The following is a 24126-nucleotide window of genomic DNA, read 5'->3' as shown; positions in this document are numbered from 1 at the left end:
AACTTCATGGGACGCCATGTGGAAGTGCACCTTGGTAATGTATGCAAAGGCGTAATCCAACATGTCAGAATTGATTCCACATGAACTTTGTTACAACTTGAAACTGCTAGCACTTGATCTCAATAGCTGATCTTGCGAAAATGGCAGTGATAGAACAACCATTCCAAGCACAAAACAACTCCTTTTATGAACATTGTAGTGTCAAAGTAGATGGTGCGTGCAAAAACATCAAGTGATTAAGGCACTCCTGGAAGGAATACACGAGATCTCCAAGACATGCTTTTACCCGCTAGGCCCCAGTACCTACGCCGCACACAAAGAAGTCCAGCGATCAAGGAAGTCTTGTAACTTGATCTCAGGATTTCACGGTTTCACGGATGATCCAGCCACAGAATGGATTGGCATCTTGCTTTTTGCAGACATTGTTTTGTGATCTTCTCTGAGAGTTTACCTTTAGACTGTGTGGCTGAAAATGAAGCCAGCAGCTTGAGTGGCGCTGTGGCTTAGTTGGTTAAAGTGCCTGTCTAGTAAACAGGAGATCCTGGGTTCGAATCCCAGCAGTGCCTGAGGCTGACAGTGTCTTTATGCATCTTTTGCCTTTAATTGACTGAACTTTTGCGTTGGGCATTTAGTAGCAAGCGTGGATCTCGTTGTTGTTAGAAGAACCATTTCAAGCATAAAACAACTCCCTTTTTGGCTTTTGCCAACATGACTGTAGCTTTACACATCTTTTGCTTTGAAATGACTAATAAAATTGTACTGGGCATTTAGAAGCAAGCTAGTCATAAGTAGTGTTTATACACAGAGGCACTGCTGGGAAATGAACCCAGGATCTCCTGTTTACGAGACAGGCACTTTAACCAGCTAAGCCACAGCGCCTCATTTAAACGATTTCAAATCCCAGAAAATTGCCCATATGTACCGGGAGCCAAAAACGGATGGATGTTAGAGTTGCACCTTCTGCGACAAAACTTCATGGGACGCCGTGTGGAAGTGCACCTTGGTAATGTATGCAAAGGCGTAATCCAACATGTCAGAATTGATTCCACATGAACTTTGTTACAGCTTGAAACTGCTAGCACTTGATCTCAATATCTGATCTTGCGAAAATGGCAGTGATAGAAGAACCATTTCAAGCACAAAACAACTCCTTTTATGAACATTGTAGTGTCAAAGTAGATGGTGCGTGCAAAAACATCAAGTGATTAAGGCACTCCTGGAAGGAATACACGAGATCTCCAAGACATGCTTTTACCCGCTAGGCCCCAGTACCTACGCCGCACACAAAGAAGTCCAGCGATCAAGGAAGTCTTGTAACTTGATCTCAGGATTTCACGGATGATCCAGCCACAGAATGGAGTGGCATCTTGCTTTTTGCAGACATTGTTTTGTGATCTTCTCTGAGAGTTTACCTTTAGACTGTGTGGCTGAAAATGAAGCCAGAGTCTTGAGTGGCGCTGTGGCTTAGTTGGTTAAAGTGCCTGTCTAGTAAACAGGAGATCCTGGGTTCAAATCCCAGCAGTGCCTGAGCTAACTGTGTCTTTATGCATCTTTTGCCTTTAACTATTGCGTTGGGCATTTAGTAGCAAGCGTGGATCTCGTTGTCAATTTATCCTACGCGCTTACATGCCTACTGCGTTATTTTTCCCCGAGGCAAAAGCTGCGGTGGTGTGGCCGAGTGGTCTAAGGCGCGGGATTTAGGCTCCAGTCTCTCAGGAGGCGTGGGTTCAAATCCCACCACTGCCATTTGACACCAGGTGCCTATGGAAAGCACTTCATATAATGATATAGGGTTCTTACCTCTTGCAGGTCATCAATGTTTACTCTTTGTACAATTATGCACAGATGATCAGCTCTTCTAGTTAAGACATCCTCCCTGCTGAGCTTCCTAGCTCGTAACCTGCACGAATGCAACAGAAAAACAAGTGCAGGAAGTGTGGCTGAGTGGTCCAAAGCGCTGGCTTAAGGCTCCAGTCTCTCAGGACGAGTGGAATCCCACCACTGCCATCTGACAACTACAGGCTATCGATTCCATATCTCAAATGAATGACTTTGTTTGAGACAGGAGTTGACTTATCTGTAGTCTCCACCGCTGGTTGAACAGCGTGAAGCATCAAAAAATCATCTATGGCTAAAGCAACAACATCTTCTGACTTTTTGTGTGAAATTACACAGTTGCTTCTTTATCCCATAATCCCAAAAAAAGCAGTATTACGTGCACTGAAAATGTTGAAACGTGCCAACCTGACAGAGCAATAGAGCAGAGTGGTATAGTGGACCTTGTAGCATTTGATCTCAATATTTGATCTTGCGAAACCGGGAGTGATAGAAGAACCATTTCAAGCATAAAACAACTCCCTTGTTGGCCTTTGCCAACATGACTGTAGCTTTACACATCTTTTGCCTTGAAATGACCAATGAAATTGTATTTGGCATTCAGAAGAAAGCTAGTCATAAGTGGTGTTTATAGACAGAGGCACTGCTGGGATTTGAACCCAGGATCTCCTGTTTACGAGACAGGCACTTTAACCAGCTAAGCCACAGCGCCTCATTTAAAGGATTTCAAATCCCAGAGAATTGCCCATATGTTCCGTGAGCCAAAAACCCAATTATATTTCGATGGATGTTAGAGTTGCACCTTCTACGACAAAACTTCATGGGACGCCATGTGGAAGTGCACCTTGGTAATGTATGCAAAGGCGTAATCCAACATGTCAGAATTGATTCCACATGAACTTTGTTACAGCTTGAAACTGCTAGCACTTGATCTCAATATCTGATCTTGCGAAAATGGCAGTGATAGAACAACCATTTCAAGCACAAAACAACTCCTTTTATGAACATTGTAGTGTCAAAGTAGATGGTGCGTGCAAAAACATCAAGTGATAAGGCAATCCTGGAAGGAATACACGAGATCTCCAATACATGATTTTACCCGCTAGGCCCCAGTACCTACGCCGCACACAAAGAAGTCCAGCGATCAAGGAAGTCTTGTAACTTGATCTCAGGATTTCACGGATGCGTTGGGCATTTTGTAGCCATCTGACACACAGCGCCTCATTTAAAGGATTTCAAATCCCAGAGAATTGCCCATATGTACCGTGAGCCAAAAACCCAATTATATTTCGATGGATGTTAGAGTTGCACCTTCTGCGACAAAACTTCATGGGACGCCATGTGGAAGTGCACCTTGGTAATGTATGCAAAGGCGTAATCCAACATGTCAGAATTGATTCCACATGAACTTTGTTACAACTTGAAACTGCTAGCACTTGATCTCAATAGCTGATCTTGCGAAAATGGCAGTGATAGAACATCCATTTCAAGCACAAAACAACTCCTTTTATGAACATTGTAGTGTCAAAGTAGATGGTGCGTGCAAAAACATCAAGTGATTAAGGCAGTCCTGGAAGGAATACACGAGATCTCCAAGACATGCTTTTACCCGCTAGGCCCCAGTACCTACGCCGCACACAAAGAAGTCCAGCGATCAAGGAAGTCTTGTAACTTGATCTCAGGATTTCACGGATGATCCAGCCACAGAATGGAGTGGCATCTTGCTTTTTGCAGACATTGTTTTGTGATCTTCTCTGAGAGTTTACCTTTAGACTGTGTGGCTGAAAATGAAGCCAGGGTCTTGAGTGGCGCTGTGGCTTAGTTGGTTAAAGTGCCTGTCTAGTAAACAGGAGTTCCTGGGTTTGAATCCCAGCAGTGCCTGAGCTTACTGTGTCTTTATGCATCTTTTGCCTTTAATTGACTGAACTTTTGCGTTGGGCATTTAGTAGCAAGCGTGGATCTCGTTGTTGTTAGAAGAACCATTTCAAGCATAAAACAACTCCCTTTTTGGCCTTTGCCAACATGACTGTAGCTTTACACATCTTTTGCCTTGAAATGACCAATAAAATTGTACTGGGCATTTAGAAGCAAGCTAGTCATAAGTAGTGTTTATACACAGAGGCACTGCTAGGATTTGAACCCAGGATCTCCTGTTTACAAGACAGGCGCTTTAACCAGCTAAGCCAAAGCGCCTCATTTAAATGATTTCAAATCCCAGAGAATTGCCCATATGTACCATGAGCCAAAAACGGATGGATGTTAGAGTTGCACATTCTGCGACAAAACTTCATGGGACGCCATGTGGAAGTGCACCTTGGTAATGTATGCAAAGGCGTAATCCAACATGTCAGAATTGATTCCACATGAACTTTGTTACAGCTTGAAACTGCTAGCACTTGATCTCAATAGCTGATCTTGCGAAAATGGCAGTGATAGAACAACCATTTCAAGCACAAAACAACTCCTTTTATGAACATTGTAGTGTCAAAGTAGATGGTGCGTGCAAAAACATCAAGTGATTAAGGCACTCCTGGAAGGAATACACGAGATCTCCAAGACATGCTTTTACCCGCTAGGCCCCAGTACCTACGCCGCACACAAAGAAGTCCAGCGATCAAGGAAGTCTTGTAACTTGATCTCAGGATTTCACGGTTTCACGGATGATCCAGCCACAGAATGGATTGGCATCTTGCTTTTTGCAGACATTGTTTTGTGATCTTCTCTGAGAGTTTACCTTTAGACTGTGTGGCTGAAAATGAAGCCAGCAGCTTGAGTGGCGCTGTGGCTTAGTTGGTTAAAGTGCCTGTCTAGTAAACAGGAGATCCTGGGTTCGAATCCCAGCAGTGCCTGAGCTGACAGTGTCTTTATGCATCTTTTGCCTTTAATTGACTGAACTTTTGCGTTGGGCATTTAGTAGCAAGCGTGGATCTCGTTGTTGTTAGAAGAACCATTTCAAGCATAAAACAACTCCCTTTTTGGCCTTTGCCAACATGACTGTAGCTTTACACATCTTTTGCTTTGAAATGACTAATAAAATTGTACTGGGCATTTAGAAGTAAGCTAGTCATAAGTAGTGTTTATACACAGAGGCACTGCTGGGAAATGAACCCAGGATCTCCTGTTTACGAGACAGGCACTTTAACCAGCTAAGCCACAGCGCCTCATTTAAACGATTTCAAATCCCAGAGAATTGCCCATATGTACCGAGAGCCAAAAACGGATGGATGTTAGAGTTGCACCTTCTGCGACAAAACTTCATGGGACGCCGTGTGGAAGTGCACCTTGGTAATGTATGCAAAGGCGTAATCCAACATGTCAGAATTGATTCCACATGAACTTTGTTACAGCTTGAAACTGCTAGCACTTGATCTCAATATCTGATCTTGCGAAAATGGCAGTGATAGAAGAACCATTTCAAGCACAAAACAACTCCTTTTATGAACATTGTAGTGTCAAAGTAGATGGTGCGTGCAAAAACATCAAGTGATTAAGGCACTCCTGGAAGGAATACACGAGATCTCCAAGACATGCTTTTACCCGCTAGGCCCCAGTACCTACGCCGCACACAAAGAAGTCCAGCGATCAAGGAAGTCTTGTAACTTGATCTCAGGATTTCACGGATGCATTGGGCATTTAGTAGCAAGCGTGGATCTCGTTGTCAATTTATCCTACGCGCTTACATGCCTACGGCGTTATTTTTCCCCGGGGCAAAAAGCTGCGCCTTGAGGTAGTGTGGCCGAGTGGTCTAAGGCGCTGGATTTAAAACTTCATGGGACGCCATGTGGAAGTGCACCTTGGTAATGTATGCAAAGGCGTAATCCAACATGTCAGAATTGATTCCACATGAACTTTGTTACAGCTTGAAACTGCTAGCACTTGATCTCAATATCTGATCTTGCGAAAATGGCAGTGATAGAACAACCATTTCAAGCACAAAACAACTCCTTTTATGAACATTGTAGTGTCAAAGTAGATGGTGCGTGCAAAAACATCAAGTGATTAAGGCACTCCTGGAAGGAATACACGAGATCTCCAATACATGCTTTTACCCGCTAGGCCCCAGTACCTACGCCGCACACAAAGAAGTCCAGCGATCAAGGAAGTCTTGTAACTTGATCTCAGGATTTCACGGATGCGTTGGGCATTTTGTAGCCATCTGACACACAGCGCCTCATTTAAAGGATTTCAAATCCCAGAGAATTGCCCATATGTACCGTGAGCCAAAAACCCAATTATATTTCGATGGATGTTAGAGTTGCACCTTCTGCGACAAAACTTCATGGGACGCCATGTGGAAGTGCACCTTGGTAATGTATGCAAAGGCGTAATCCAACATGTCAGAATTGATTCCACATGAACTTTGTTACAGCTTGAAACTGCTAGCACTTGATCTCAATATCTGATCTTGCGAAAATGGCAGTGATAGAACAACCATTTCAAGCACAAAACAACTCCTTTTATGAACATTGTAGTGTCAAAGTAGATGGTGCGTGCAAAAACATCAAGTGATTAAGGCACTCCTGGAAGGAATACACGAGATCTCCAAGACATCCTTTTACCCGCTAGGCCCCAGTACCTACGCCGCACACAAAGAAGTCCAGCGATCAAGGAAGTCTTGTAACTTGATCTCAGGATTTCACGGTTTCACGGATGATCCAGCCACAGAATAGATTGGCATCTTGCTTTTTGCAGACATTGTTTTGTGATCTTCTCTGAGAGTTTACCTTTAGACTGTGTGGCTGAAAATGAAGCCAGCAGCTTGAGTGGCGCTGTGGCTTAGTTGGTTAAAGTGCCTGTCTAGTAAACAGGAGATCCTGGGTTCGAATCCCAGCAGTGCCTGAGCTGACTGTGTCTTTATGCATCTTTTGCCTTTAATTGACTGAACTTTTGCGTTGGGCATTTAGTAGCAAGCGTGGATCTCGTTGTTGTTAGAAGAACCATTTCAAGCATAAAACAACTCCCTTTTTGGCCTTTGCCAACATGACTGTAGCTTTACACATCTTTTGCTTTGAAATGACTAATAAAATTGTACTGGGCATTTAGAAGCAAGCTAGTCATAAGTAGTGTTTATACACAGAGGCACTGCTGGGAAATAAACCCAGGATCTCCTGTTTACGAGACAGGCACTTTAACCAGCTAAGCCACAGCGCCTCATTTAAACGATTTCAAATCCCAGAGAATTGCCCATATGTACCGTGAGCCAAAAACCCAATTATATTTCGATGGATGTTAGAGTTGCACTTTCTGCGACAAAACTTCATGGGACGCCGTGTGGAAGTGCACCTTGGTAATGTATGCAAAGGCGTAATCCAACATGTCAGAATTGATTCCACATGAGCTGACTGTGTCTTTATTCATCTTTTGCTTTTAATTGACTAAACTATTGCGTTGGGCATTTAGTAGCAAGCGTGGATCTCGTTGTCAATTTATCCTACGTGCTCACATACCTACGGCGTTATTTTTCCCCGGGGCAAAAAGCTGCTTCTTGAGGTAGTGTGGCCGAGTGGTCCAAGGCGCTGGATTAAGGCTCCAGTTTCTCAGGAGGCGTGGGTTCGAATCCCACCACTGCCATTTGACAACTAAAGGCTATTGATTCCATATCTCAAATGAATGACTTTGTTTAAGACAGGAGCTGACTCATCTGTAGTCTCCACCGCAGGTTGAACAGTGTGCAGCATTAAAAAAATAAAATCTATGGCTAAAGAAACAGCATCTTCTGACTCTTTGTGTGAAATTACACATTTGCTTCTTCATGCCATAATCGGAGAAAAAGAAGTATTATGTGCACTGAAAATGTTGAAAGGCAGACACATCTTTTGCCTTGAAATGACCAATGAAATTGTATTGGGCATTCAGAAGAAAGCTAGTCATAAGTGGTGTTTATAGACAGAGGCACTGCTGGGATTTGAACCCAGGATCTCCTGTTTACGAGACAGGCACTTTAACCAGCTTAGCCACAGCGCCTCATTTAAACGATTTCAAATCCCAGAGAATTGCCCATATGTTCCGTGAGCCAAAAACCCAATTATATTTCGATGGATGTTAGAGTTGCACCTTCTGCGACAAAACTTCATGGGACGCCATGTGGAAGTGCACCTTGGTAATGTATGCAAAGGCGTAATCCAACATGTCAGAATTGATTCCACATGAACTTTGTTACAGCTTGAAACTGCTAGCACTTGATCTCAATATCTGATCTTGCGAAAATGGCAGTGATAGAACAACCATTTCAAGCACAAAACAACTCCTTTTATGAACATTGTAGTGTCAAAGTAGATGGTGCGTGCAAAAACATCAAGTGATAAGGCAATCCTGGAAGGAATACACGAGATCTCCAATACATGATTTTACCCGCTAGGCCCCAGTACCTACGCCGCACACAAAGAAGTCCAGCGATCAAGGAAGTCTTGTAACTTGATCTCAGGATTTCACGGATGCGTTGGGCATTTTGCGTGGATCTCGTTGTTGTTAGAAGAACCATTTCAAGCATAAAACAACTCCCTTTTTGGCCTTTGCCAACATGACTGTAGCTTTACACATCTTTTGCTTTGAAATGACTAATAAAATTGTACCTGGCATTTAGAAGCAAGCTAGTCATAAGTAGTGTTTATACACAGAGGCACTGCTAGGAAATGAACCCAGGATCTCCTGTTTACAAGACAGGCACTTTAACCAGCTAAGCCACAGCGCCTCATTTAAACGATTTCAAATCCCAGAGAATTGCCCATATGTACCGAGAGCCAAAAACGGATGGATGTTAGAGTTGCACCTTCTGCGACAAAACTTCATGGGACGCCATGTGGAAGTGCACCTTGGTAATGTATGCAAAGGCGTAATCCAACATGTCAGAATTGATTCCACATGAACTTTGTTACAGCTTGAAACTGCTAGCACTTGATCTCAATATCTGATCTTGCGAAAATGGCAGTGATAGAACAACCATTTCAAGCACAAAACAACTCCTTTTATGAACATTGTAGTGTCAAAGTAGATGGTGCGTGCAAAAACATCAAGTGATTAAGGCACTCCTGGAAGGAATACACGAGATCTCCAAGACATGCTTTTACCCGCTAGGCCCCAGTACCTACGCCGCACACAAAGAAGTCCAGCGATCAAGGAAGTCTTGTAACTTGATCTCAGGATTTCACGGTTTCACGGATGATCCAGCCACAGAATGGAGTGGCATCTTGCTTTTTGCAGACATTGTTTTGTGATCTTCTCTGAGAGTTTAGCTTTAGACTGTGTGGCTGAAAATGAAGCCAGCAGCTTGAGTGGCGCTGTGGCTTAGTTGGTTAAAGTGCCTGTCTAGTAAACAGGAGATCCTGGGTTCGAATCCCAGCAGTGCCTGAGCTGACTGTGTCTTTATGCATCTTTTGCCTTTAATTGACTGAACTTTTGCGTTGGGCATTTAGTAGCAAGCGTGGATCTCGTTGTTGTTAGAAGAACCATTTCAAGCATAAAACAACTCCCTTTTTGGCCTTTGCCAACATGACTGTAGCTTTACACATCTTTTGCTTTGAAATGACTAATAAAATTGTACTGGGCATTTAGAAGCAAGCTAGTCATAAGTAGTGTTTATACACAGAGGCACTGCTGGGAAATGAACCCAGGATCTCCTTTTTACAAGACAGGCGCTTTAACCAGCTAAGCCACAGCGCCTCATTTAAACGATTTCAAATCCCAGAGAATTGCCCATATGTACCGTGAGCCAAAAACGGATGGATGTTAGAGTTGCACCTTCTGCGACAAAACTTCATGGGACGCCATGTGGAAGTGCACCTTGGTAATGTATGCAAAGGCGTAATCCAACATGTCAGAATTGATTCCACATGAACTTTGTTACAGCTTGAAACTGCTAGCACTTGATCTCAATAGCTGATCTTGCGAAAATGGCAGTGATAGAACAACCATTTCAAGCACAAAACAACTCCTTTTATGAACATTGTAGTGTCAAAGTAGATGGTGCGTGCAAAAACATCAAGTGATTAAGGCACTCCTGGACGGAATACACGAGATCTCCAAGACATGCTTTTACCCGCTAGGCCCCAGTACCTACGCCGCACACAAAGAAGTCCAGCGATCAAGGAAGTCTTGTAACTTGATCTCAGGATTTCACGGATGCGTTGGGCATTTTGTAGCCATCTGACACACAGCGCCTCATTTAAAGGATTTCAAATCCCAGAGAATTGCCCATATGTACCGTGAGCCAAAAACCCAATTATATTTCGATGGATGTTAGAGTTGCACCTTCTGCGACAAAACTTCATGGGACGCCATGTGGAAGTGCACCTTGGTTATGTATGCAAAGGCGTAATCCAACATGTCAGAATTGATTCCACATGAACTTTGTTACAGCTTGAAACTGCTAGCACTTGATCTCAATATCTGATCTTGCGAAAATGGCAGTGATAGAACAACCATTTCAAGAACAAAACAACTCCTTTTATGAACATTGTAGTGTCAAAGTAGATGGTGCGTGCAAAAACATCAAGTGATTAAGGCACTCCTGGAAGGAATACACGAGATCTCCAAGACATGCTTTTACCCACTTGGCCCCAGTACCTACGCCGCACACAAAGAAGTCCAGCGATCAAGGAAGTCTTGTAACTTGATCTCAGGATTTCACGGATGCGTTGGGCATTTTGTAGCCATCTGACACACAGCGCCTCATTTAAAGGATTTCAAATCCCAGAGAATTGCCCATATGTACCGTGAGCCAAAAACCCAATTATATTTCGATGGATGTTAGAGTTGCACCTTCTGCGACAAAACTTCATGGGACGCCATGTGGAAGTGCACCTTGGTAATGTATGCAAAGGCGTAATCCAACATGTCAGAATTGATTCCACATGAACTTTGTTACAGCTTGAAACTGCTAGCACTTGATCTCAATATCTGATCTTGCGAAAATGGCAGTGATAGAAAAACCATTTCAAGCACAAAACAACTCCTTTTATGAACATTGTAGTGTCAAAGTAGATGGTGCGTGCAAAAACATCAAGTGATTAAGGCACTCCTGGAAGGAATACACGAGATCTCCAAGACATGCTTTTACCCGCTAGGCCCCAGTACCTACGCCGCACACAAAGAAGTCCAGCGATCAAGGAAGTCTTGTAACTTGATCTCAGGATTTCACGGTTTCACGGATGATCCAGCCACAGAATGGAGTGGCATCTTGCTTGTTGCAGACATTGTTTTGTGATCTTCTCTGAGAGTTTACTTTTAGACTGTGTGGCTGAAAATGAAGCCAGCAGCTTGAGTGGTGCTGTGGCTTAGTTGGTTAAAGTGCCTGTCTAGTAAACAGGAGATCCTGGGTTCGAATCCCAGCAGTGTCTGAGTTGATTGTGTCTTTATGCATCTTTTGCCTTTAATTGACTAAACTATTGCGTTGGGCATTTAGTAGCAAGCGTGGATCTCGTTGTCAATTTATCCTACGCGCTTACATGCCTACTGCGTTATTTTTCCCCGAGGCAAAAGCTGCGCCTTGAGGTAGTGTGGCCGAGTGGTCTAAGGCGCTTGATTTAGGCTCCAGTCTCTCAGGAGGCGTGGGTTCAAATCCCACCACTGCCATTTGACACCAGGTGCATATGGAAAGCACTTCTTATAATGATATAGGGTTCTTACCTCTTGCAGGTCATCAATGTTTACTCTTTGTACAATTATGCACAGATGATTAGCTCTTCTAGTTAAGACATCCTCCCTGCTAAGCTTCCTAGCTCGTAACCTGCACGAATGCAACAGAAAATTAAGTGTAGGAAGTGTGGCTGAGTGGTCCAAAGCGCTGGCTTAAGGCTCCAGTCTCTCAGGACAAGTGGAATCCCACCACTGCCATCTGACAACTACAGGCTATCGATTCCATATCTCAAATGAATGACTTTGTTTGAGACAGGAGTTGACTTATCTGTAGTTTCCACCGCTGGTTGAACAGCGTGAAGCATCACAAAATCATCTATGGCTAAAGCAACAACATCTTCTGACTTTTTGTGTGAAATTACACAGTTGCTTCTTTATCCCATAATCCCAAAAAAAGCAGTATTACGTGCACTGAAAATGTTGAAACGTGCCAACCTGACAGAGCAATAGAGCAGAGTGGTATAGTGGACCTTGTAGCATTTGATCTCAATATTTGATCTTGCGAAACCGGGAGTGATAGAAGAACCATTTCAAGCATAAAACAACTCCCTTTTTGGCCTTTGCCAACATGACTGTAGCTTTACACATCTTTTGCCTTGAAATGACCAATAAAATTGTACTGGGCATTTAGAAGCAAGCTAGTCATAAGTAGTGTTTATACACAGAGGCACTGCTGGGATTTGAACCCAGGATCTCCTGTTTACAAGACAGGCGCTTTAACCAGCTAAACCACAGCGCCTCATTTATAGGATTTCAAATCCCAGAGAATTGCCCATATGTACCGTGAGCCAAAAACCCAATTATATTTCGATGGATGTTAGAGTTGCACCTTCTGCGACAAAACTTCATGGGACGCCGTGTGGAAGTGCACCTTGGTAATGTATGCAAAGGCGTAATCCAACATGTCAGAATTGATTCCACATGAGCTGACTGTGTCTTTATTCATCTTTTGCTTTTAATTGACTAAACTATTGCGTTGGGCATTTAGTAGCAAGCGTGGATCTCGTTGTCAATATATCCTACGTGCTCACATACCTACGGCGTTATTTTTCCCCGGGGCAAAAAGGTGCTTCTTGAGGTAGTGTGGCCGAGTGGTCCAAGGCGCTGGATTAAGACTCCAGTCTCTCAGGAGGCGTGGGTTCGAATCCCACCACTGCCATTTGACAACTAAAGGCTATTGATTCCATATCTCAAATGAATGACTTTGTTTAAGACAGGAGTTGACTCATCTGTAGTCTCCACCGCAGGTTGAACAGTGTGCAGCATTAAAAAAAAAAAAAAAAAATCTATGGCTAAAGAAACAGCATCTTCTGACTTTTTGTGTGAAATTACACAGTTGCTTCTTCATGCCATAATCGGAGAAAAAGAAGTATTATGTACACTGAAAATGTTGAAAGGCAGACACATCTTTTGCCTTGAAATGACCAATGAAATTGTATTGGGCATTCAGAGGAAAGCTAGTCATAAGTGGTGTTTATAGACAGAGGCACTGCTGGGATTTGAACCCAGGATCTCCTGTTTACGAGACAGGCACTTTAACCAGCTAAGCCACAGCGCCTCATTTAAAGGATTTCAAATCCCAGAGAATTGCCCATATGTACCGTGAGCCAAAAACCCAATTATATTTCGATGGATGTTAGAGTTGCACCTTCTGCGACAAAACTTCATGGGACGCCATGTGGAAGTGCACCTTGGTAATGTATGCAAAGGCGTAATCCAACATGTCAGAATTGATTCCACATGAACTTTGTTACAGCTTGAAACTGCTAGCACTTGATCTCAATATCTGATCTTGCGAAAATGGCAGTGATAGAAGAACCATTTCAAGCACAAAACAACTCCTTTTATGAACATTGTAGTGTCAAAGTAGATGGTGCGTGCAAAAACATCAAGTGATAAGGCAATCCTGGAAGGAATACACGAGATCTCCAAGACATGCTTTTACCCGCTAGGCCCCAGTACCTACGCCGCACACAAAGAAGTCCAGCGATCAAGGAAGTCTTGTAACTTGATCTAAGGATTTCACGGTTTCACGGATTATCCAGCCACAGAATGGATTGGCATCTTGCTTTTTGCAGACATTGTTTTGTGATCTTCTCTGAGAGTTTACCTTTAGACTGTGTGGCTGAAAATGAAGCCAGCAGCTTGAGTGGCGCTGTGGCTTAGTTGGTTAAAGTGCCTGTCTAGTAAACAGGAGATCCTGGGTTTGAATCCCAGCAGTGCCTGAGCTGACTGTGTCTTTATGCATCTTTTGCCTTTAATTGACTGAACTTTTGCGTTGGGCATTTAGTAGCAAGCGTGGATCTCGTTGTTGTTAGAAGAACCATTTCAAGCATAAAACAACTCCCTTTTTGGCCTTTGCCAACATGACTGTAGCTTTACACATCTTTTGCCTTGAAATGAACAATAAAATTGTACTGGGCATTTAGAAGCAAGCTAGTCATAAGTAGTGTTTATACACAGAGGCACTGCTGGGATTTGAACCCAGGATCTCCTGTTTACAAGACAGGCACTTTAACCAGCTAAGCCACAGCGCCTCATTTAAAGGATTTCAAATCCCAGAGAATTGCCCATATGTAGATGGTGCGTACAAAAACATCAAGTGATTAAGGCACTCCTGGAAGGAATACACGAGATCTCCAAGACATGCTTTTACCCGCTAGGCCCCAGTACCTACGCCGCACACAAAGAAGTCCAGCGATCAAGGAAGTCTTGTAACTTGATCTCAGGATTTCACGGATGCGTTGGGCATTTTGTAACAATCTGACACACAGCGCCTCATTTAAAGGATTTCAAATCCCAGAGAATTGCCCATATGTACCGTGAGCCAAAAACCCAATTATATTTCAATGGATGTTAGAGTTGCACCTTCTGCGACAAAACTTCATGGGACGCCATGTGGAAGTGCACCTTGGTAATGTATGCAAAGGCGTAATCCAACATGTCAGAATTGATTCCACATGAACTTTGTTACAGCTTGAAACTGCTAGCACTTGATCTCAATAGCTGATCTTGCGAAAATGGCAGTGATAGAACAACCATTTCAAGCACAAAACAACTCCTTTTATGAACATTGTAGTGTCAAAGTAGATGGTGCGTGCAAAAACATCAAGTGATTAAGGCACTCCTGGAAGGAATACACGAGATCTCCAATACATGCTTTTACCCGCTAGGCCCCAGTACCTACCCCGCACACAAAGAAGTCCAGCGATCAAGGAAGTCTTGTAACTTGATCTCAGGATTTCACGGATGCGTTGGGCATTTTGTAGCCATCTGACACACAGCGCATCATTTAAAGGATTTCAAATCCCAGAGAATTGCCCATATGTACCGTGAGCCAAAACCCCAATTATATTTCGATGGATGTTAGAATTGCACCTTCTGCGACAAAACTTCATGGGACGCCGTGTGGAAGTGCACCTTGGTAATGTATGCAAAGGCGTAATCCAACATATCAGAATTGATTACACATGAACTTTGGTACAGCTTGAAACTGCTAGCACTTGATCTCAATATCTGATCTTGCGAAAATGGCAGTGATAGAAGAACCATTTCAAGTACAAAACAACTCCTTTTATGAACATTGTAGTGTCAAAGTAGATGGTGCGTGCAAAAACATCAAGTGATTAAGGCACTCCTGGAAGGAATACACGAGATCTCCAAGACATGCTTTTACCCGCTAGGCCCCAGTACCTACGCCGCACACAAAGAAGTCCAGCGATCAAGGAAGTCTTGTAACTTGATCTCAGGATTTCACGGATGCGTTGGGCATTTAGTAGCAAGCGTGGATCTCGTTGTCAATTTATCCTACGCGCTTACATGCCTACGGCGTTATTTTTCCCGGGGCAAAAAGCTGCGCCTTGAGGTAGTGTGGCTGAGTGGTCTAAGGCGCTAGATTTAGGCTCCAGTCTCTCAGGAGGCGTGGGTTCGAATCCCAGCACTGCCATTTGACAACTAAAGGCTATTGATTCCATATCTCAAATGAATGACTTTGTTTAAGACAGGAGTTGACTCATCTGTAGTCTCCACCGCAGGTTGAACAGTGTGCAGCATTAAAAAAAGAAAAATCTATGGCTAAAGAAACAGCATCTTCTGACTTTTTGTGTGAAATTACACAGTTGCTTCTTCATGCCATAATCGGAGAAAAAGAAGTATTATGTGCACTGAAAATGTTGAAAGGCAGACACATCTTTTGCCTTGAAATGACCAATGAAATTGTATTGGGCATTCAGAAGAAAGCTAGTCATAAGTGGTGTTTATAGACAGAGGCACTGCTGGGATTTGAACCCAGGATCTCCTGTTTACGAGACAGGCACTTTAACCAGCTAAGCCACAGCGCGTCATTTAAAGGATTTCAAATCCCAGAGAATGTGTGTGTGGTTTAGTTGGTTAAAGTGCCTGTCTAGTAAACAGGAGATCCTGGGTTCGAATCCCAGCAGTGCCTGAGCTGACTGTGTCTTTATGCATCTTTTGCCTTTAATTGACTGAACTTTTGCGTTGGGCATTTAGTAGCAAGCGTGGATCTCGTTGTTGTTAGAAGAACCATTTCAAGCATAAAACAACTCCCTTTTTGGCCTTTGCCAACATGACTGTAGCTTTACACATCTTTTGCCTTGAAATGACCAATAAAATTGTACTAGGCATTTAGAAGCAAGCTAGTCATAAGTAGTGTTTATACACAGAGGCACTGCTAGGATTTGAACCCAGGATCTCCTGTTTACAAGACAGGCGCTTTAACCAGCTAAGCCAAAGCGCCTCATTTAAACGATTTCAAATCCCAGAGAATTGCCCATATGTACCGTGAGCCAAAAACGGATGGATGTTAGAGTTGCACATTCTGCGACAAAACTTCATGGGACGCCATGTGGAAGTGCACCTTGGTAATGTATGCAAAGGCGTAATCCAACATGTCAGAATTGATTCCACATGAACTTTGTTACAGCTTGAAACTGCTAGCACTTGATCTCAATAGCTGATCTTGCGAAAATGGCAGTGATAGAACAACCATTTCAAGCACAAAACAACTCCTTTTATGAACATTGTAGTGTCAAAGTAGATGGTGCGTGCAAAAACATCAAGTGATTAAGGCACTCCTGGAAGGAATACACGAGATCTCCAAGACATGCTTTTACCCGCTAGGCCCCAGTACCTACGCCGCACACAAAGAAGTCCAGCGATCAAGGAAGTCTTGTAACTTGATCTCAGGATTTCACGGATGATCCAGCCACAGAATGGAGTGGCATCTTGCTTTTTGCAGACGTTGTTTTGTGATCTTCTCTGAGAGTTTACCTTTAGACTGTGTGGCTGAAAATGAAGCCAGAGTCTTGAGTGGCGCTGTGGCTTAGTTGGTTAAAGTGCCTGTCTAGTAAACAGGAGATCCTGGGTTCAAATCCCAGCAGTGCCTGAGCTGACTGTGTCTTTATGCATCTTTTGCCTTTAATTGACTAAACTATTGCGTTGGGCATTTAGTAGCAAGCGTGGATCTCGTTGTCAATTTATCCTGCGCGCTTACATGCCTACTGCGTTATTTTTCCCCGAGGCAAAAGCTGCGCCTTGAGGTAGTGTGGCCGAGTGGTCTAAGGCGCTGGATTTAGGCTCCAGTCTCTCAGGAGGCGTGGGTTCAAATCCCACCACTGCCATTTGACACCAGGTGCATATGGAAAGCACTTCTTATAATGATAAAGGGTTCTTACCTCTTGCAGGTCATCAATGTTTACTCTTTGTACAATTATGCACAGATGATCAGCTCTTCTAGTTAAGACATCCTCCCTGCTGAGCTTCCTAGCTCGTAACCTGCACGAATGCAACAGAAAAACAAGTGCAGGAAGTGTGGCTGAGTGGTCCAAAGCGCTGGCTGAAGGCTCCAGTCTCTCAGGACAAGTGGAATCCCACCACTGCCATCTGACAACTAGAGGCTATCGATTCCATATCTCAAATGAATGACTTTGTTTGAGACAGGAGTTGACTTATTTGTAGTCTCCACCGCTGGTTGAACAGCGTGAAGCATCAAAAAATCATCTATGGCTAAAGCAACAACATCTTCTGACTTTTTGTGTGAAATTACACAGTTGCTTCTTTATCCCATAATCCCAAAAAAAGCAGTATTACGTGCACTGAAAATGTTGAAACGTGCCAACCTGACAGAGCAATAGAGCAGAGTGGTATAGTGGACCTTGTAGCATTTGATCTCAATATTTGATCTTGCGAAACCGGGAGTGATAGAAGAAGCATTTCAAGCATAAAACAACTCCCTTTTTGGCCGTTGCCAACATGACTGTAGCTTTACACATCTTTTGCCTTGAAATGACCAATAAAATTGTACAAGACATGCTTTTACCCGCTAGGCCCCAGTACCTACGCCGCACACAAAGAAGTCCAGCGATCAAGGAAGTCTTGTAACTTGATCTCAGGATTTCACGGATGATCCAGCCACAGAATGGAGAGGCATCTTGCTTTTTGCAGACATTGTTTTGTGATCTTCTCTGAGAGTTTACCTTTAGACTGTGTGGCTGAAAATGAAGCCAGAGTCTTGAGTGGCGCTGTGGCTTAGTTGGTTAAAGTGCCTGTCTAGTAAACAGGAGATCCTGGGTTCGAATCCCAGCAATGCCTGAGCTGACTGTGTCTTTATGCATCTTTTGCCATTAAATTGACTGAACTTTTGCGATGGGCATTTAGTAGCAAGCGTGGATCTCGTTGTTGTTAGAAGAACCATTTCAAGCATAAAACAACTCCCTTTTTGGCCTTTGCCAACATGACTGTAGCTTTACACATCTTTTGCTTTGAAATGACTAATAAAATTGTACTGGGCATTTAGAAGCAAGCTAGTCATAAGTAGTGTTTATACACAGAGGCACTGCTGGGAAATGAACCCAGGATCTCCTGTTTACGAGACAGGCACTTTAACCAGCTAAGCCACAGCGCCTCATTTAAACGATTTCGAATCCCAGAGAATTGCCCATATGTACCGAGAGCCAAAAACGGATGGATGTTAGAGTTGCACCTTCTGCGACAAAACTTCATGGGACGCTGTGTGGAAGTGCACCTTGGTAATGTATGCAAAGGCGTAATCCAACATATCAGAATTGATTACACATGAACTTTGGTACAGCTTGAAACTGCTAGCACTTGATCTCAATATCTGATCTTGCGAAAATGGCAGTGATAGAAGAACCATTTCAAGCACAAAACAACTCCTTTTATGAACATTGTAGTGTCAAAGTAGATGGTGCGTGCAAAAACATCAAGTGATTAAGGCACTCCTGGAAGGAATACACGAGATCTCCAAGACATGCTTTTACCCGCTAGGCCCCAGTACCTACGCCGCACACAAAGAAGTCCAGCGATCAAGGAAGTCTTGTAACTTGATCTCAGGATTTCACGGATGATCCACCCACAGAATGGAGTGGCATCTTGCTTTTTGCAGACATTGTTTTGTGATCTTCTCTGAGAGTTTACCTTTAGACTGTGTGGCTGAAAATGAAGCCAGAGTCTTGAGTGGCGCTGTGGCTTAGTTGGTTAAAGTGCCTGTCTAGTAAACAGGAGATCCTGGGTTCAAATCCCAGCAGTGCCTGAGCTGACTGTGTCTTTATGCATCTTTTGCCTTTAATTGACTAAACTATTGCGTTGGGCATTTAGTAACAAGCGTGGATCTCGTTGTCAATTTATCCTGCGCGCTTACATGCCTACTGCGTTATTTTTCCCCGAGGCAAAAGCTGCGCCTTGAGGTAGTGTGGCCGAGTGGTCTAAGGCGCTGGATTTAGGCTCCAGTCTCTCAGGAGGCGTGGGTTCAAATCCCACCACTGCCATTTGACACCAGGTGCATATGGAAAGCACTTCTTATAATGATAAAGGGTTCTTACCTCTTGCAGGTCATCAATGTTTACTCTTTGTACAATTATGCACAGATGATCAGCTCTTCTAGTTAAGACATCCTCCCTGCTGAGCTTCCTAGCTCGTAACCTGCACGAATGCAACAGAAAAACAAGTGCAGGAAGTGTGGCTGAGTGGTCCAAAGCGCTGGCTTAAGGCTCCAGTCTCTCAGGACAAGTGGAATCCCACCACTGCCATCTGACAACTAGAGGCTATCGATTCCATATCTCAAATGAATGACTTTGTTTGAGACAGGAGTTGACTTATTTGTAGTCTCCACCGCTGGTTGAACAGCGTGAAGCATCAAAAAATCATCTATGGCTAAAGCAACAACATCTTCTGACTTTTTGTGTGAAATTACACAGTTGCTTCTTTATCCCATAATCCCAAAAAAAGCAGTATTACGTGCACTGAAAATGTTGAAACGTGCCAACCTGACAGAGCAATAGAGCAGAGTGGTATAGTGGACCTTGTAGCATTTGATCTCAATATTTGATCTTGCGAAACCGGGAGTGATAGAAGAAGCATTTCAAGCATAAAACAACTCCCTTTTTGGCCGTTGCCAACATGACTGTAGCTTTACACATCTTTTGCCTTGAAATGACCAATAAAATTGTACTGGGCATTTAGAAGCAAGCTAGTCATAAGTAGTGTTTATACACAGAGGCACTGCTGGGATTTGAACCCAGGATCTCCTGTTTACAAGACAGGCACTTTAACCAGCTAAGCCACAGCGCCTCATTTAAAGGATTTCAAATCCCAGAGAATTGCCCATATGTAGATGGTGCGTGCAAAAACATCAAGTGATTAAGGCACTCCTGGAAGGAATACACGAGATCTCCAAGACATGCTTTTACCCGCTAGGCCCCAGTACCTACGCCGTACACAAAGAAGTCCAGCGATCAAGGAAGTCTTGTAACTTGATCTCAGGATTTCACGGATGCGTTGGGTATTTTGTAGCCATCTGACACTCAGCGCCTCATTTAAAGGATTTCAAATCCCAGAGAATTGCCCATATGTACCGTGAGCCAAAAACCCAATTATATTTCGATGGATGTTAGAGTTGCACCTTCTGCGACAAAACCTCATGGGACGCCATGTGGAAGTGCACCTTGGTAATGTATGCAAAGGCGTAATCCAACATGTCAGAATTGATTCCACATGAACTTTGTTACAGCTTGAAACTGCTAGCACTTGATCTCAAAATCTGATCTTGCGAAAATGGCAGTGATAGAAGAACCATTTCAAGCACAAAACAACTCCTTTTATGAACATTGTAGTGTCAAAGTAGATGGTGCGTGCAAAAACATCAAGTGATTAAGGCACTCCTGGAAGGAATACACGAGATCTCCAAGACATGCTTTTACCCGCTAGGCCCCAGTACCTACGCCGCACACAAAGAAGTCCAGCGATCAAGGAAGTCTTGTAACTTGATCTCAGGATTTCACGGATGCGTTGGGCATTTTGTAGCCATCTGACACAAAGCGCCTCATTTAAAGGATTTCAAATCCCAGAAAATTGCCCATATGTACCGTGAGCCAAAAACCCAATTATATTTCGATGGATGTTAGAGTTGCACCTTCTGCGACAAAACTTCATGGGACGCCATGTGGAAGTGCACCTTGGTAATGTATGCAAAGGCGTAATCCAACATGTCAGAATTGATTCCACATGAACTTTGTTACAGCTTGAAACTGCTAGCACTTGATCTCAATAGCTGATCTTGCGAAAATGGCAGTGATAGAACAACCATTTCAAGCACAAAACAACTCCTTTTATGAACATTGTAGTGTCAAAGTAGATGGTGCGTGCAAAAACATCAAGTGATTAAGGCACTCCTGGAAGGAATACACGAGATCTCCAAGACATGCTTTTACCCGCTAGGCCCCAGTACCTACGCCGCACACAAAGAAGTCCAGCGATCAAGGAAGTCTTGTAACTTGATCTCAGGATTTCACGGATGCGTTGGGCATTTTGTAACAATCTGACACACAGCGCCTCATTTAAAGGATTTCAAATCCCAGAGAATTGCCCATATGTACCGTGAGCCAAAAACCCAATTATATTTCGATGGATGTTAGAGTTGCACCTTCTGCGACAAAACTTCATGGGACGCCATGTGGAAGTGCACCTTGGTAATGTATGCAAAGGCGTAATCCAACATGTCAGAATTGATTCCACATGAACTTTGTTACAGCTTGAAACTGCTAGCACTTGATCTCAATGTCTGATCTTGCGAAAATGGCAGTGATAGAACAACCATTTCAAGCACAAAACAACTCCTTTTATGAACATTGTAGTGTCAAAGTAGATGGTGCGTGCAAAAACATCAAGTGATTAAGGCACTCCTGGAAGTAATACACGGGATCTCCAAGACATGCTTTTACCCGCTAGGCCCCAGTACCTACGCCGCACACAAAGAAGTCCAGCGATCAAGGAAGTCTTGTAACTTGATCTCAGGATTTCACGGATGCGTTGGGCATTTTGTAGCCATCTGACACACAGCGCCTCATTTAAAGGATTTCAAATCCCAGAAAATTGCCCATATGTACCGTGAGCCAAAAACCCAATTATATTTCGATGGATGTTAGAGTTGCACCTTCTGCGACAAAACTTCATGGGACGCCATGTGGAAGTGCACCTTGGTAATGTATGCAAAGGCGTAATCCAACATGTCAGAATTGATTCCACATGAACTTTGTTACAACTTGAAACTGCAAGCACTTGATCTCAATAGCTGATCTTGCGAAAATGGCAGTGATAGAACAACCATTTCAAGCACAAAACAACTCCTTTTATGAACATTGTAGTGTCAAAGTAGATGGTGCGTGCAAAAACATCAAGTGATTAAGGCACTCCTGGAAGGAATACACGAGATCTCCAAGACATGCTTTTACCCGCTAGGCCCCAGTACCTACGCCGCACACAAAGAAGTCCAGCGATCAAGGAAGTCTTGTAACTTGATCTCAGGATTTCACGGATGCGTTGGGCATTTTGTAGCCATCTGACACACAGCGCCTCATTTAAAGGATTTCAAATCCCAGAGAATTGCCCATATGTACCGTGAGCCAAAAACCCAATTATATTTCGATGGATGTTAGAGTTGCACCTTCTGCGACAAAACTTCATGGGACGCCATGTGGAAGTGCACCTTGGTAATGTATGCAAAGGCGTAATCCAACATGTCAGAATTGATTCCACATGAACTTTGTTACAGCTTGAAACTGCTAGCACTTGATCTCAATATCTGATCTTGCGAAAATGGCAGTGATAGAACAACCATTTCAAGCACAAAACAACTCCTTTTATGAACATTGTAGTGTCAAAGTAGATGGTGCGTGCAAAAACATCAAGTGATTAAGGCACTCCTGGAAGGAATACACGAGATCTCCAAGACATGCTTTTACCCGCTAGGCCCCAGTACCTACGCCGCACACAAAGAAGTCCAGCGATCAAGGAAGTCTTGTAACTTGATCTCAGGATTTCACGGTTTCACGGATGATCCAGCCACAGAATGGATTGGCATCTTGCTTTTTGCAGACATTGTTTTGTGATCTTCTCTGAGAGTTTACCTTTAGACTGTGTGGCTTAAAATGAAGCCAGCAGCTTGAGTGGCGCTGTGGCTTAGTTGGTTAAAGTGCCTGTCTAGTAAACAGGAGATCCTGGGTTCGAATCCCAGCAGTGCCTGAGCTGACTGTGTATTTATGCATCTTTTGCCTTTAATTGACTGAACTTTTGCGTTGGGCATTTAGTAGCAAGCGTGGATCTCGTTGTTGTTAGAAGAACCATTTCAAGCATAAAACAACTCCCTTTTTGGCCTTTGCCAACATGACTGTAGCTTTACACATCTTTTGCCTTGAAATGAACAATAAAATTGTACTGGGCATTTAGAAGCAAGCTAGTCATAAGTAGTGTTTATACACAGAGGCACTGCTGGGATTTGAACCCAGGATCTCCTGTTTACAAGACAGGCACTTTAACCAGCTAAGCCACAGCGCCTCATTTAAAGGATTTCAAATCCCAGAGAATTGCCCATATGTAGATGGTGCGTGCAAAAACATCAAGTGATTAAGGCACTCCTGGAAGGAATACACGAGATCTCCAAGACATGCTTTTACCCGCTAGGCCCCAGTACCTACGCCGTACACAAAGAAGTCCAGCGATCAAGGAAGTCTTGTAACTTGATCTCAGGATTTCACGGATGCGTTGGGTATTTTGTAGCCATCTGACACTCAGCGCCTCATTTAAAGGATTTCAAATCCCAGAGAATTGCCCATATGTACCGTGAGCCAAAAACCCAATTATATTTCGATGGATGTTAGAGTTGCACCTTCTGCGACAAAACCTCATGGGACGCCATGTGGAAGTGCACCTTGGTAATGTATGCAAAGGCGTAATCCAACATGTCAGAATTGATTCCACATGAACTTTGTTACAGCTTGAAACTGCTAGCACTTGATCTCAATATCTGATCTTGCGAAAATGGCAGTGATAGAAGAACCATTTCAAGCACAAAACAACTCCTTTTATGAACATTGTAGTGTCAAAGTAGATGGTGCGTGCAAAAACATCAAGTGATTAAGGCACTCCTGGAAGGAATACACGAGATCTCCAAGACATGCTTTTACCCGCTAGGCCCCAGTACCTACGCCGCACACAAAGAAGTCCAGCGATCAAGGAAGTCTTGTAACTTGATCTCAGGATTTCACGGATGCGTTGGGCATTTTGTAGCCATCTGACACACAGCGCCTCATTTAAAGGATTTCAAATCCCAGAAAATTGCCCATA

General features: G+C 43.4%; 35 non-coding genes across 35 annotated transcripts; 19 read left to right on the top strand and 16 right to left on the bottom strand.

The window, feature by feature from the left end:
• Positions 1 to 492: 492 nt before the first annotated feature.
• trnat-agu (transfer RNA threonine (anticodon AGU)) lies at positions 493 to 566 on the top strand. The gene has a single exon. It is a non-coding gene; the product is annotated as a tRNA-Thr (tRNA).
• Positions 567 to 805: 239 nt separating this feature from the next.
• On the bottom strand, positions 806 to 879 carry trnat-cgu (transfer RNA threonine (anticodon CGU)). Its single transcript has one exon. It is a non-coding gene; the product is annotated as a tRNA-Thr (tRNA).
• A 574-nt stretch (positions 880 to 1453) lies between these two features.
• trnat-agu (transfer RNA threonine (anticodon AGU)) lies at positions 1454 to 1527 on the top strand. The gene has a single exon. It is a non-coding gene; the product is annotated as a tRNA-Thr (tRNA).
• Positions 1528 to 1664: 137 nt separating this feature from the next.
• On the top strand, positions 1665 to 1746 carry trnal-uag (transfer RNA leucine (anticodon UAG)). Its single transcript has one exon. It is a non-coding gene; the product is annotated as a tRNA-Leu (tRNA).
• Positions 1747 to 2474: 728 nt separating this feature from the next.
• trnat-cgu (transfer RNA threonine (anticodon CGU)) lies at positions 2475 to 2548 on the bottom strand. The gene has a single exon. It is a non-coding gene; the product is annotated as a tRNA-Thr (tRNA).
• Positions 2549 to 3643: 1095 nt separating this feature from the next.
• On the top strand, positions 3644 to 3717 carry trnat-agu (transfer RNA threonine (anticodon AGU)). Its single transcript has one exon. It is a non-coding gene; the product is annotated as a tRNA-Thr (tRNA).
• Positions 3718 to 3955: 238 nt separating this feature from the next.
• On the bottom strand, positions 3956 to 4029 carry trnat-ugu (transfer RNA threonine (anticodon UGU)). The gene has a single exon. It is a non-coding gene; the product is annotated as a tRNA-Thr (tRNA).
• A 582-nt stretch (positions 4030 to 4611) lies between these two features.
• Positions 4612 to 4685, top strand: trnat-agu (transfer RNA threonine (anticodon AGU)). Its single transcript has one exon. It is a non-coding gene; the product is annotated as a tRNA-Thr (tRNA).
• Positions 4686 to 4923: 238 nt separating this feature from the next.
• On the bottom strand, positions 4924 to 4997 carry trnat-cgu (transfer RNA threonine (anticodon CGU)). Its single transcript has one exon. It is a non-coding gene; the product is annotated as a tRNA-Thr (tRNA).
• Positions 4998 to 6601: 1604 nt separating this feature from the next.
• Positions 6602 to 6675, top strand: trnat-agu (transfer RNA threonine (anticodon AGU)). The gene has a single exon. It is a non-coding gene; the product is annotated as a tRNA-Thr (tRNA).
• A 238-nt stretch (positions 6676 to 6913) lies between these two features.
• On the bottom strand, positions 6914 to 6987 carry trnat-cgu (transfer RNA threonine (anticodon CGU)). Its single transcript has one exon. It is a non-coding gene; the product is annotated as a tRNA-Thr (tRNA).
• Positions 6988 to 7325: 338 nt separating this feature from the next.
• On the top strand, positions 7326 to 7407 carry trnal-aag (transfer RNA leucine (anticodon AAG)). Its single transcript has one exon. It is a non-coding gene; the product is annotated as a tRNA-Leu (tRNA).
• Positions 7408 to 7726: 319 nt separating this feature from the next.
• trnat-cgu (transfer RNA threonine (anticodon CGU)) lies at positions 7727 to 7800 on the bottom strand. The gene has a single exon. It is a non-coding gene; the product is annotated as a tRNA-Thr (tRNA).
• A 653-nt stretch (positions 7801 to 8453) lies between these two features.
• Positions 8454 to 8527, bottom strand: trnat-ugu (transfer RNA threonine (anticodon UGU)). Its single transcript has one exon. It is a non-coding gene; the product is annotated as a tRNA-Thr (tRNA).
• A 582-nt stretch (positions 8528 to 9109) lies between these two features.
• trnat-agu (transfer RNA threonine (anticodon AGU)) lies at positions 9110 to 9183 on the top strand. Its single transcript has one exon. It is a non-coding gene; the product is annotated as a tRNA-Thr (tRNA).
• Positions 9184 to 9421: 238 nt separating this feature from the next.
• trnat-ugu (transfer RNA threonine (anticodon UGU)) lies at positions 9422 to 9495 on the bottom strand. The gene has a single exon. It is a non-coding gene; the product is annotated as a tRNA-Thr (tRNA).
• A 1602-nt stretch (positions 9496 to 11097) lies between these two features.
• On the top strand, positions 11098 to 11171 carry trnat-agu (transfer RNA threonine (anticodon AGU)). The gene has a single exon. It is a non-coding gene; the product is annotated as a tRNA-Thr (tRNA).
• Positions 11172 to 11324: 153 nt separating this feature from the next.
• trnal-uag (transfer RNA leucine (anticodon UAG)) lies at positions 11325 to 11406 on the top strand. The gene is given in 2 exon segments: positions 11325 to 11362; positions 11372 to 11406. It is a non-coding gene; the product is annotated as a tRNA-Leu (tRNA).
• A 728-nt stretch (positions 11407 to 12134) lies between these two features.
• On the bottom strand, positions 12135 to 12208 carry trnat-ugu (transfer RNA threonine (anticodon UGU)). Its single transcript has one exon. It is a non-coding gene; the product is annotated as a tRNA-Thr (tRNA).
• A 338-nt stretch (positions 12209 to 12546) lies between these two features.
• Positions 12547 to 12628, top strand: trnal-aag (transfer RNA leucine (anticodon AAG)). The gene has a single exon. It is a non-coding gene; the product is annotated as a tRNA-Leu (tRNA).
• Positions 12629 to 12953: 325 nt separating this feature from the next.
• On the bottom strand, positions 12954 to 13027 carry trnat-cgu (transfer RNA threonine (anticodon CGU)). The gene has a single exon. It is a non-coding gene; the product is annotated as a tRNA-Thr (tRNA).
• A 593-nt stretch (positions 13028 to 13620) lies between these two features.
• Positions 13621 to 13694, top strand: trnat-agu (transfer RNA threonine (anticodon AGU)). Its single transcript has one exon. It is a non-coding gene; the product is annotated as a tRNA-Thr (tRNA).
• Positions 13695 to 13932: 238 nt separating this feature from the next.
• On the bottom strand, positions 13933 to 14006 carry trnat-ugu (transfer RNA threonine (anticodon UGU)). The gene has a single exon. It is a non-coding gene; the product is annotated as a tRNA-Thr (tRNA).
• Positions 14007 to 15333: 1327 nt separating this feature from the next.
• Positions 15334 to 15415, top strand: trnal-uag (transfer RNA leucine (anticodon UAG)). The gene has a single exon. It is a non-coding gene; the product is annotated as a tRNA-Leu (tRNA).
• A 320-nt stretch (positions 15416 to 15735) lies between these two features.
• On the bottom strand, positions 15736 to 15809 carry trnat-cgu (transfer RNA threonine (anticodon CGU)). Its single transcript has one exon. It is a non-coding gene; the product is annotated as a tRNA-Thr (tRNA).
• A 342-nt stretch (positions 15810 to 16151) lies between these two features.
• Positions 16152 to 16225, bottom strand: trnat-ugu (transfer RNA threonine (anticodon UGU)). The gene has a single exon. It is a non-coding gene; the product is annotated as a tRNA-Thr (tRNA).
• Positions 16226 to 16799: 574 nt separating this feature from the next.
• trnat-agu (transfer RNA threonine (anticodon AGU)) lies at positions 16800 to 16873 on the top strand. Its single transcript has one exon. It is a non-coding gene; the product is annotated as a tRNA-Thr (tRNA).
• A 153-nt stretch (positions 16874 to 17026) lies between these two features.
• On the top strand, positions 17027 to 17108 carry trnal-uag (transfer RNA leucine (anticodon UAG)). The gene has a single exon. It is a non-coding gene; the product is annotated as a tRNA-Leu (tRNA).
• Positions 17109 to 18004: 896 nt separating this feature from the next.
• trnat-agu (transfer RNA threonine (anticodon AGU)) lies at positions 18005 to 18078 on the top strand. The gene has a single exon. It is a non-coding gene; the product is annotated as a tRNA-Thr (tRNA).
• Positions 18079 to 18317: 239 nt separating this feature from the next.
• trnat-cgu (transfer RNA threonine (anticodon CGU)) lies at positions 18318 to 18391 on the bottom strand. The gene has a single exon. It is a non-coding gene; the product is annotated as a tRNA-Thr (tRNA).
• Positions 18392 to 18965: 574 nt separating this feature from the next.
• trnat-agu (transfer RNA threonine (anticodon AGU)) lies at positions 18966 to 19039 on the top strand. Its single transcript has one exon. It is a non-coding gene; the product is annotated as a tRNA-Thr (tRNA).
• A 153-nt stretch (positions 19040 to 19192) lies between these two features.
• trnal-uag (transfer RNA leucine (anticodon UAG)) lies at positions 19193 to 19274 on the top strand. The gene has a single exon. It is a non-coding gene; the product is annotated as a tRNA-Leu (tRNA).
• A 728-nt stretch (positions 19275 to 20002) lies between these two features.
• On the bottom strand, positions 20003 to 20076 carry trnat-ugu (transfer RNA threonine (anticodon UGU)). Its single transcript has one exon. It is a non-coding gene; the product is annotated as a tRNA-Thr (tRNA).
• Positions 20077 to 22951: 2875 nt separating this feature from the next.
• Positions 22952 to 23025, top strand: trnat-agu (transfer RNA threonine (anticodon AGU)). The gene has a single exon. It is a non-coding gene; the product is annotated as a tRNA-Thr (tRNA).
• Positions 23026 to 23263: 238 nt separating this feature from the next.
• Positions 23264 to 23337, bottom strand: trnat-ugu (transfer RNA threonine (anticodon UGU)). Its single transcript has one exon. It is a non-coding gene; the product is annotated as a tRNA-Thr (tRNA).
• Positions 23338 to 24126: the final 789 nt, after the last annotated feature.

Source organism: Channa argus, chromosome 10 (assembly GCF_033026475.1).
Source record: "Channa argus isolate prfri chromosome 10, Channa argus male v1.0, whole genome shotgun sequence".
NCBI lineage: Eukaryota > Metazoa > Chordata > Actinopteri > Anabantiformes > Channidae > Channa > Channa argus.
This window is presented reverse-complemented; position numbering and strand designations above follow the sequence as displayed.